The following is a 9,155-nucleotide window of genomic DNA, read 5'->3' as shown; positions in this document are numbered from 1 at the left end:
GATTAGCAATTCCTTGGCACCCCCTTCTCCCCTTCATCGGAGGTTCTGAGTTCCTGCCCTGCGCCGTGTCCCCCTTTCCTGGACTGGGTGCTGGTTCGGCACCGCGCCTCCTGATTGAGTCTCAGCTTCTGGGGAGGCGTGGGCCCTCTGATGCTGTGTTTAGAGTTTCCTGGCTACATTCACAGCAGGTGCCTTGTGCACCAAGCAGCTGGGCTGCTGTGACTTGGGGCTCCAGCTGGAGCTGGAGCCGGGAGGCCTGGCTCCTCCTCGGTGCCCCCAGCACTGCCGCTCTGCTTCTCTGGGCTCTGCAGACCACTCGGGCAGCGTGACTCTGCACAGGCCCTTGAGCGGCAGCCCGCCCGGGGAGGAAGCCCTCGTCAACGAGATCAGGACCCGGTCAGCCGTGGAGAGGAGCTGGTGTCGGAGTGCGATCTCTGCTGCGTCCAGCAGCGCGGCCAGGTGGGCCGCTGGGAGAGGCCTGTGCCCTCGCGGAGGCTCACACCCCCCCTCTGCCGCTGAGGGTGGGGTCTTCTGGGCCTCGGGGTCCACTCCGCCCCTTGGCTACCACTGGCCTCTGCAGTCCCTGAAGCCCCTGACCTCCTGGCACATGCAGGGGAAGGTTCCCCAAGGCAGGAGGGAGTCAGGGCACGAGTGGAGGGCAGGTGGGCACACGACCCCACACGTCAGTGCCCATCAGCCGGGCGAGGGCCTGGGCGCCACCTGGAGCCAGGGCCCCGGGGCCCTGGGGGCTCCCGACGACTGGGCGGCACTGGCCCACCTCTGCAGCGCGCAGGCGACTCCTCGGCTCGGGCCTCCTGCGGGTGCTCTCAGACCGATGCGAGGGGACGCCGCCCGCGCTCCGGCCCTCTGTCCAGCGTGAAGGCCTGGGCTGCCGCCGGACTTCATTCCTGTCCCAGATTCTCTGGGGGTCTGGGGCTGATGGACAGGACCAATGGGGAGGGGTCACAGCAGGGCGCGTGTGCTTACAGAGGGGGACAGGCTCCAAGCATAGCTCGGCTCTGCCTCAGGGGCCGGGAACCTGGCTGACGGCTGACCCAGGCACAGGAGATCTGGCTCGGGGTGGGGAGAGCTGTCCAGCCATGGGAACAGCCTGTGCAAAGGCCGTGAGGCTCGAGACAGCAGCACAGAGGGGGGGGGAGTACTCTCTGCAGATACTGCAGGGCCAGGCCGGTCTCACCAGCCACATCAAGGGACTGGGCCTCTGTCCTATGGGTAGCTGGCTGCCAGGGGTCAGGCAGGGGTGGGCATGGCCAGAATCCACTTAGAATGAGCGCCCTGGAGGGTTGCTGGAGGGGTAGCATCCTGGCCCTCACCTTACCCGTTCTGGGAACAAGTTGTGTGTTCTTTGCCTGCCCAGGGGTGACTGCTGGCCCTGGAGATTCCCAGCGGACTTGGCCTCCAGCTCCCTGTCTCAGTCCTGGTGGGGCCCTGGCTGCCCTGTGCACTCTGGTCTCTGTCCCGTCAGCCTTGGGGGTGGGGGGTCTGTGCACTGCGCTCTGCCTGCAGCTCATCAGGAGGGAGAAGGTTCTAGATGCCAGCATCCAGGAGCTCCTGGAGCCCTTGAACCTGGACTTCAAGTCTCCTTTGGAGAAGGTCGGTGCCCAGGTGGGACTGCCAGGGCTTCCCACGGGTGTGGCTCGGAGACCCCTGGGGGGCTGTGACTGCACAGATCACCCCCCCGTTCCCAAATGCCAAGCCCGGCCCGGAAAGTGCTGGAAAGACAATGGAGAGGCGTTGCTCATACCTTGGCAGCTCCAGGACACCCAGACCCAACCAGCGGGGCAGGCCACCACTTTCTTTGACGTTCAGATCTGTGAAAACAAAGCCAGCCAGCCATAAACCCTGCTCTGGCCTTCCCCATCCTAGGAGCCCCCATCACTGAGAGACAGCAGATGGGGAGGCAGCCAAGCAGGCACCTGGGCTGGGCCCCTGGGAGCAGACTGTGAGCTGGGAGGCCGGTGTAGATGTTAGAAGACAGGTGGGGTCCCAGGAGAAGTGGGCCACCTCTGGCCCTGGGGACACTCAACTGGGGCATTGTCCAGCCCCTGAGCTGACCAGTCACTGGCTATGGCTCCCTCGGTAAAGGGGCATAATACTGAAGGGCAAGCCCGAGCTGTCGGCAGCCAGGAGTGGGTGCCTGGATCCTGGAGGGGGCCTGGGCCAGCACGCACGTTCACCCGTGTGTCTAACTGGAGCCAGTCCTGGCGCATCGGAGGAAGGGCCACGGGACGTGACACTGGGCAGGCACTGGTTTTGGTTTTTTAACAGATTTGACAGTTGAGGTATAACTGGCATACCAAAAACTGGACATATTTGAAACGTACAATTTCACACGTTTTGACCTATCACTGTGAAATTATCACCCAAATCAAGATAATGAGCAGATCCATGACCCCCAAAACTTCCTTGTACCACTGTGGAACCCCTCCTTCTCCCCCCCTCGCCAGTGAAGCCACTATCTGATTGCTGTCACTATAGATCAGCTTGTATTTTATAGAAGCCTGTACTAATGGAATCGCACACACACAGTTACCCTTGCCTGGGGTCTTCGTACTCGGCACAATGAATTTGAGATTCGTCCACGTTGTACGTGCATCAATATCGATAGTTCACTCCTTTTATTGCTGAGCAGTATTTGATGTTATGGCTTTACCACCATTTGCCGATCCACTCGCTGGATCATGGGTGTTGGTTTTGCTCCCAGTTTGGGGCTGTTACACACACCGCTGCCGTGGGATTCATGTAAGGTCTCTGTATAGACATATGTTTTCACCTTTGTTGGGTGAGTTCCTAGGGGTGAAATGGCTGGGTCATTTCAACCAGTTGCCAAGTGTCCTCCCACCCCTCAGGAGCGAGACTTCCAGCAGCTCCAAATCCTCACTGAGACGCGGTAAGGTGGGTCTTTTAAATTTGAGCCGTTCTAATGGGCTTGTAGTGGTGTCTCGTTGTGGTTTAAATTTTCATTTCTCTACTGACTAATTTGGGGGACATCTTTCTATGTGCGTTTTATATCCTTATATCTTCTTTGGTGAGGTGTATGTTCAAATTTTATGCCTAAGTTTTAAGTCGCTTTATTTGTTTGGCTATAATCTCTACGTGAGCCCTAATCAGTTATGTGATTTGAAAGTATTTTCTCCCAATTAGTGGCTTGTCTTTTTATTCTCTCACTGTCTCCTCTGAAGAGCAGAAGTTCTTAATTTTGAGGAAGTTCAACTCATCTATTTCGGTTTTTGGTATCGTACAGTTGACCCTCTGCATCCATGGGTTCCACATCTGCAGATTCAACCAAACTCAGATAGAAAGTATTTGGGGAAAAAAATTCCATGAAGTTCCAATAAGCAAAACTTGAATTCGCCAGGCTGGCAACTATTTCTAGCATTTACATAGCATTAGGTTACTTATTACTCATAAGTAATCTAGAGACGATGTCCAGTGTATGAGAGGATGTTCATACGTTGTGTGCAAATCCTGTACCATTTTATACACTAAGGGACCTGAGCATCTGCGGGGGTCCTAGAACCAATCTCCCACGGACACCAAGGGATGAATGCATCTAGGAAATCTTTGCTGAACCCAAGATGAGAGATTTTCTCTATATTTTCTAAATTACGTTTTCTTCTACAAGTTTTGTAGTTTTCGGTTTAACACTTAGGTCCGTGATCTCTTTTTTTTTTTTTTTTTTTTTGCGGTACGTGGGCCTCTCACTGTTGCGGCCTCTCCCGTTGCGGAGCATAGGCTCCGGACGCGCAGGCTCAGTGGCCATGGCTCACAGGCCCAGCCGCTCCACGGCATGTGGGATCTTCCCGGACCAGGGCTCAAACCCGCGTCCCCTGCATCGGCAGGCGGACTCCCAACCACTGCGCCACCAGGGACGCCCCCATGATCTGTTTTGAATTAGTTTTTATATGGTATATGGTATGGGTTGAGGATGAATTTTTTGCACGTGGATACCTAGCTGTTCCAGAAGCCCACTTCTCTATTGCATTAACTCTGCACCTGTGTCAAAAATCAATTGACCACAAGTCTGGTTCTGTTTCTGACCTCTTTATTCCGTTCCACTGATCTAGAACTGTCTTTATGCCAACACCACATTGTCTGCTCATGGCAGCTTTATGATAAGTCTTGGAAGTTGAGCGGTATGAGTCCTTCAACTTTGTTCATCTTTTTCAAAGCTCCTTCTGCTATTGTAGGTTCCTTGCGTTTCCATATGAATGAGAATCAGCAGACTGGCCGCTACTGAACAGCATGCTGGAATTCTGTTTCATCTCTAGATCAGTTTGGGGATAACTGACATCTCAACATTGTTTTACCTTGTGCTCTGTGACCTCTATCCACCTCTCCAGTTACTCAGGCTTCTTTAATTCCTCCAGACCATGCTTCTCATTTCTTGCATATCTTTTGTCAGATCTTTCCAACGTATTTCATGCTTTTTGGACTTTGCTGATGATATTTAAAGTTTTTATTTTCCATAAAAATTAAAAAAAGAAGAAATATTTTAATTTCCAGTTGTGCCCTGTTGGTATATACAAATGCAATTGATTTTTGTATATTGATCTTGTACCTTCCTGCAACCTTGCTCAACTCACTTATTAGCTTTTTGGATTTCCTGTAGATTCCATAGGATTTGATGCATGACTTCTGTGCATAAAGGCAGTTTTATTTAATAAAGTCTTCCTCTCCAATCTCAGTGCCTTTTCTGTCTCATTCTTAACTTCCTGCACGCGCTAGAACCTCGAGCACAGTGCTGGCCAGCAGTGGTGAGAGCAGACCTCCCATCTTGCTCCTGATCTGATGGAGAAGGCACCTGTCTTTCCGCTCAAGCATCTGCTAGTTGTGGTTTGTGGTGGGTTTTTAGAAGCTCCTCGTCAGGTTGAAAAACTTCCCTTCTGTTCTTAATTTGTGGAGAGCGTTTATGAGGGTGGAGGTTGGACTTTGTCAAATGCTTTTGCTGTAACTACTGTGATGATCAATTTTGATATGTTGTACTTTCCTTTTCACTTAGTTCAAAATACTTTCTAAATTCAGTTTAGATTTTTAAAAATTTGTTCTATGATTTATTTAGAAGTACGTTAATTAGGTTCTAGTTTAATTCCTTTTTTTGTCAAAGAAAACACTTTATACAAGTGTGAATCTTTTAAAATGTATTAGCCCAGACTACAGCCTGTGTCGGTAAACATGCTGGGCAGGCTGACAAAGGCGGTGCCTCCCACTCTCCCTGGGGCGAGCCCACGAACGCCAGCCAGGTGAAGGCGGGGGTAGCGCTGTTTAAATCTTCTGTGTACTCACCAGTTTTGTCTCTTCTATCGGTGACTGAAAGGGGTGTGGAAATCCCAGTACAACTGTAGATTGTCTCTTTCCTGTAGCGGCATCAGGTTTGCTCCGTTTACTTTGAAGCTCTGTTCCACAGGTGTCTTAGGACACCTGTCCTCTTGGAGTAGGGACCCCAGAACCACCATCCTCACTACGGGTCTGTTCTTTGCTCTGGAGTCGACTTTGTCTAGTGTTAATGTAGCTTCTGATGGTGTCAGCATTACAGGCCTTTTTCCTTTTAACCTATCTGTGTCTTAGAGTGGGTTTTTTTTCATGGGAAGCATAGAGTTTGGTCTTTGCTCTTCGGATGAACTGCCCGTAGGGGGAGGGGAAAGATGGTCCTCCTGTGATCAGGAGGTGCTGGAGAGGAGGTGGCCCTCCCCTGAGGAGCACTGCCTCCCAGGGACAGAGGTGTGAGCCCCACAGCACCCTGGCAGCATGGACTCAGCGGGAGAGGCTGAGGGCTTTGCAGAGCGAAGACCAGTCAGGTTGTTCCCAACTCAGCAAGGAGGGAGAGGCCAGGCTTGGGAATGGGGCCTGTCTTAGCCAGCTTGGGTTGCCGTAATGAACCACCACAGATATTGCCACTGAGATCCAGACATCGGCAGGGCTGGTTCCCCTGAGGCCTCTCTCTTTGGTGTGTAGACAGCCATCTTCTCCCTGTGTCCTCACGTGGTCGTCTCTCTGTGCGTGTCTGTGTCCTGATCTCCTCTTCTTACAAGGGCACTAGTCATACTGGATTAGGGCCACTCTCATGACCTTGCTTTAACTTAATCCCCTATTTAAAGACCTTTTCTCCAAATACGTTCATATCCTGAAGGACCGGGGGTTAGGACTTCAACACAGGGGTCTTGGTGACACAATTCTGCCCATCACGGAGATGCAGGGACTCTCTAAAGGGGTCGTGAGACCAGGGCCCGTGGCTGCTGAGGACTGGTGAGTGAAGGGCCAGCACTCTTTCCTTGGGCGCCCGTCCCCTGGACCTTGAGAGAGGCCGTCGGGGTTGGGAAGGAAGTCTCCGTGGCCAGGGCGCCCCTAGCCTCTCTGGAATCTTCCTGTGAATCGGAACAGGATACCCACAGGGCTTGGGGAGTGCAGACTGTCATCGGGGCACCGCTTCCACCCTCGCGAGCACAGCTGCGAGTGGGGTGCTTGCCGGGCCCGGGGCCTCAGGCAGGGCCAGGGGGCACGTGGGCCCCCGCCCGATGCCGACCCCATCTCTCCTCCCCCCCGGGTGGAAGGCAACTGCAGCAGCGACCACCAGTTCCTCCTGCAGGCGCTGGTGCCCCTGGACAGCCCCGACAGGCGCCTGAAGCTCCCGGCCAGGCAGTTCATCGGTAGGTGCCGGCCGCCACCCCGCCTACGTGGCAGCCACACTTCTGGGCCCTGGGGTCCACTCCAGCGGGCAGTCCCGTCAGCCAGGCACCAGCCCCCTGTCCGTGCCCGGCTCGCCTGCCGGGGCACCACACCTCCACCCTCCCTCCCCGCAGGGGGCATCCTGCAGGACTGCTTCACCGATCTCTGCTTCTGCCTGAAGAAGGGCGACGTGAAGACCCTCGAGAAACGTAAGCACGGGGCCACCCTGAGCCGGGCTGGGACCCCACACGGGGCCTCTCGTCTGACGCTGGGGGGCCTCTGCTGGCTTGTGTCCAGCCTCAGCCTCACCCACGGGCAGGCCAGCATCTTGTCCTTGAGAACTGCTTCCGGGACAGGCCGTGACCATCCCCCGACACACACACCCCACGTGGGCCCGGGGACAGGCCGGGACTCCCCCATGGACCCCTGAGACGGAGCCCCCTGGAAGGGCAGTGTCTGCACAGACCGAGGTTTCCCGTCCCCTCCATCCGTGCCTGCCCTCGGCACCACAGCAGGCCGCGCTGCGGCGGGAGTGGCCGTGCAGTTGGGCACTTGGGTCTCCTCTGCAGACTTCGAGATGCTCGAGCAGGACCCAGGCTCCGTGAGCCGTAAGTTCTATAAGAGCTTCTTCGAAGACATCGTGGAACCGTCCCAGCATGTGCTGATCTTCTGAGTCCGTGGCTGCTGATGGCTGCGGTTGATTTCGTCGTGTTGCGTTGTGTTTTTTGGTTCGGTATTAAATGTGACAAATTCCCTCCGGCCTCCCTGGGCTCTTCCCCCGCGCCCTCCTGCTGCCCCTTCCTCAGCCAGGCCCTGGCGGCTCCCCCTCCAGACCCAGACACTAACTGGCCCTGGGGCCCAAAGGGCCTTGCGACACAGGGTCCTCAGCAGCTCGGCTGGGTGTTTCCTTTGGTCGCATGAGCCAGGGACTCACCCGCGGGCACTGGGCCCAGAGCCTTGGGGGTCATCGTTGGCACCCATTCCCTGCCTCTCCCCGGCCTTTCCAGATCCAGGGATGCTTTCTCCCAACTGCTAGAATCTTCCCACATGCTTCACGTTGGTCCAGGGCCACGAGCCTCCTGCCCTGCGCCCATGCATTTCTAAATGCACGTCCCACCCCACGCCTGTCCTGCCCTCAGGGTCCTGTTTGACTCTGGAGCGTGGCCCTGGGACCCTTGGCGATCTGGTCCCCGCCTTCCACTGCCTTCTGACCTGAGGTCTTCTCCCTGCCTCCCCAGTGCCCAGTGGGCAGTGCCTGGACCTTTCCAGAGCGGTCCTGCTGCCCGACCTAGGCTCCACCACTTCCAGTTTGGGGTCTTCCCTCCTGCCCCAGGCCCAAGTGGGGGGTCCTCGAGCAGTGTCCCACGGCCCCTGAGCTCCCCGAGGCTGGTCTGGGAATGGCATCTACAGCTGCTCCGAAAGCTCCTGGCCCGAGGTCATCCCTCAGTGAACGCGAATCCAATGAACGAGTGAGGACGGTGCCAGGGATGCGGTTCGTGTCTGCACGGGGCACCATAGGCCATTTTGGGGAGAAGCACAGACGTGCCCCGGACAGCTGTGGGGAATGGACCGTGTCGAGGCCCCAGCATCCCCAGAGACTTCCACATCCAGCCAGGGCAGGGAGGGAGCTCGGTGGGAAGGGCCTGCTGTCCCCGGCCTGGAGGAGGTCCACACTGAGGGACAGGGGGTGCTGGAAGGCGCTGAGCTGGGAGCCCGTCTGGGCAGAAGGTGCTGCTTGAGGGGAGGGGAGGGTGGATTGTGGGAGTCCGGCCGGAAGGGCAGGCCGGGGCCAGGCTGGCAGCTGAGGGTGCCCGCCTGGGGGGTCTGGACCTGCGTCTGCTGAGGATGTGGGCCCGCGCGGGCACTGGGCGGGAGAAAATCCCCCCACGGCCCTTCCCCGACGGAGGCCAGAGCGCTCCTCCTAACAGTGCTGGTCCTTGGGTGCTCGGCCGGCCCCACTGCGGCATCCAAGCTCCATGTGAAGGTGGTGCTGAGGGGCGGGGGCACCAGTGCACCTGGCCGGGCAGAGAAGCTGAGGGCAGCAGGTGTGGGCCTGGCGAGGGAGCTGTGGAGAGGCGCCTGCAGCACCAGTGCACCTGGGCCCCAAGGAGAAGCAGGCCGGCCAGCGTCTGAGGAATTCCTGCTTGTCAGGGCTGGATGGAGGAGAGCAGCCCAGCGGGGACGCTGCCTGAGAGAGGAGGGAGCGGGGCAGCGTGGGGCCTCAGGAGCCGCTAACGGATGCATCTTCAGCCAGACGGGGGGCGGGCTGTGCGGAGCGCTCCCGAGGCTGGGGATGAGGAAGGCGAAAGGGCTGAGCTCTTCCCGAGGTCACTTCGGGCTCAGCAGGTGGGGACGGAAGTTTCCCACCTCCGCGGCGCACAGACTAGATGCTCTGAAGATGCCTCCCACCAAAATACAGCCAGATCTTGGATAAAGTACAGTAACTGTACTTTTTAATGTATTGCTGC

The sequence above is a fragment of the Lagenorhynchus albirostris genome, chromosome 17 (assembly GCF_949774975.1).
Source record: "Lagenorhynchus albirostris chromosome 17, mLagAlb1.1, whole genome shotgun sequence".
Classification (NCBI taxonomy): domain Eukaryota; kingdom Metazoa; phylum Chordata; class Mammalia; order Artiodactyla; family Delphinidae; genus Lagenorhynchus; species Lagenorhynchus albirostris.
Note: the sequence above shows the minus strand (reverse complement) of the source record.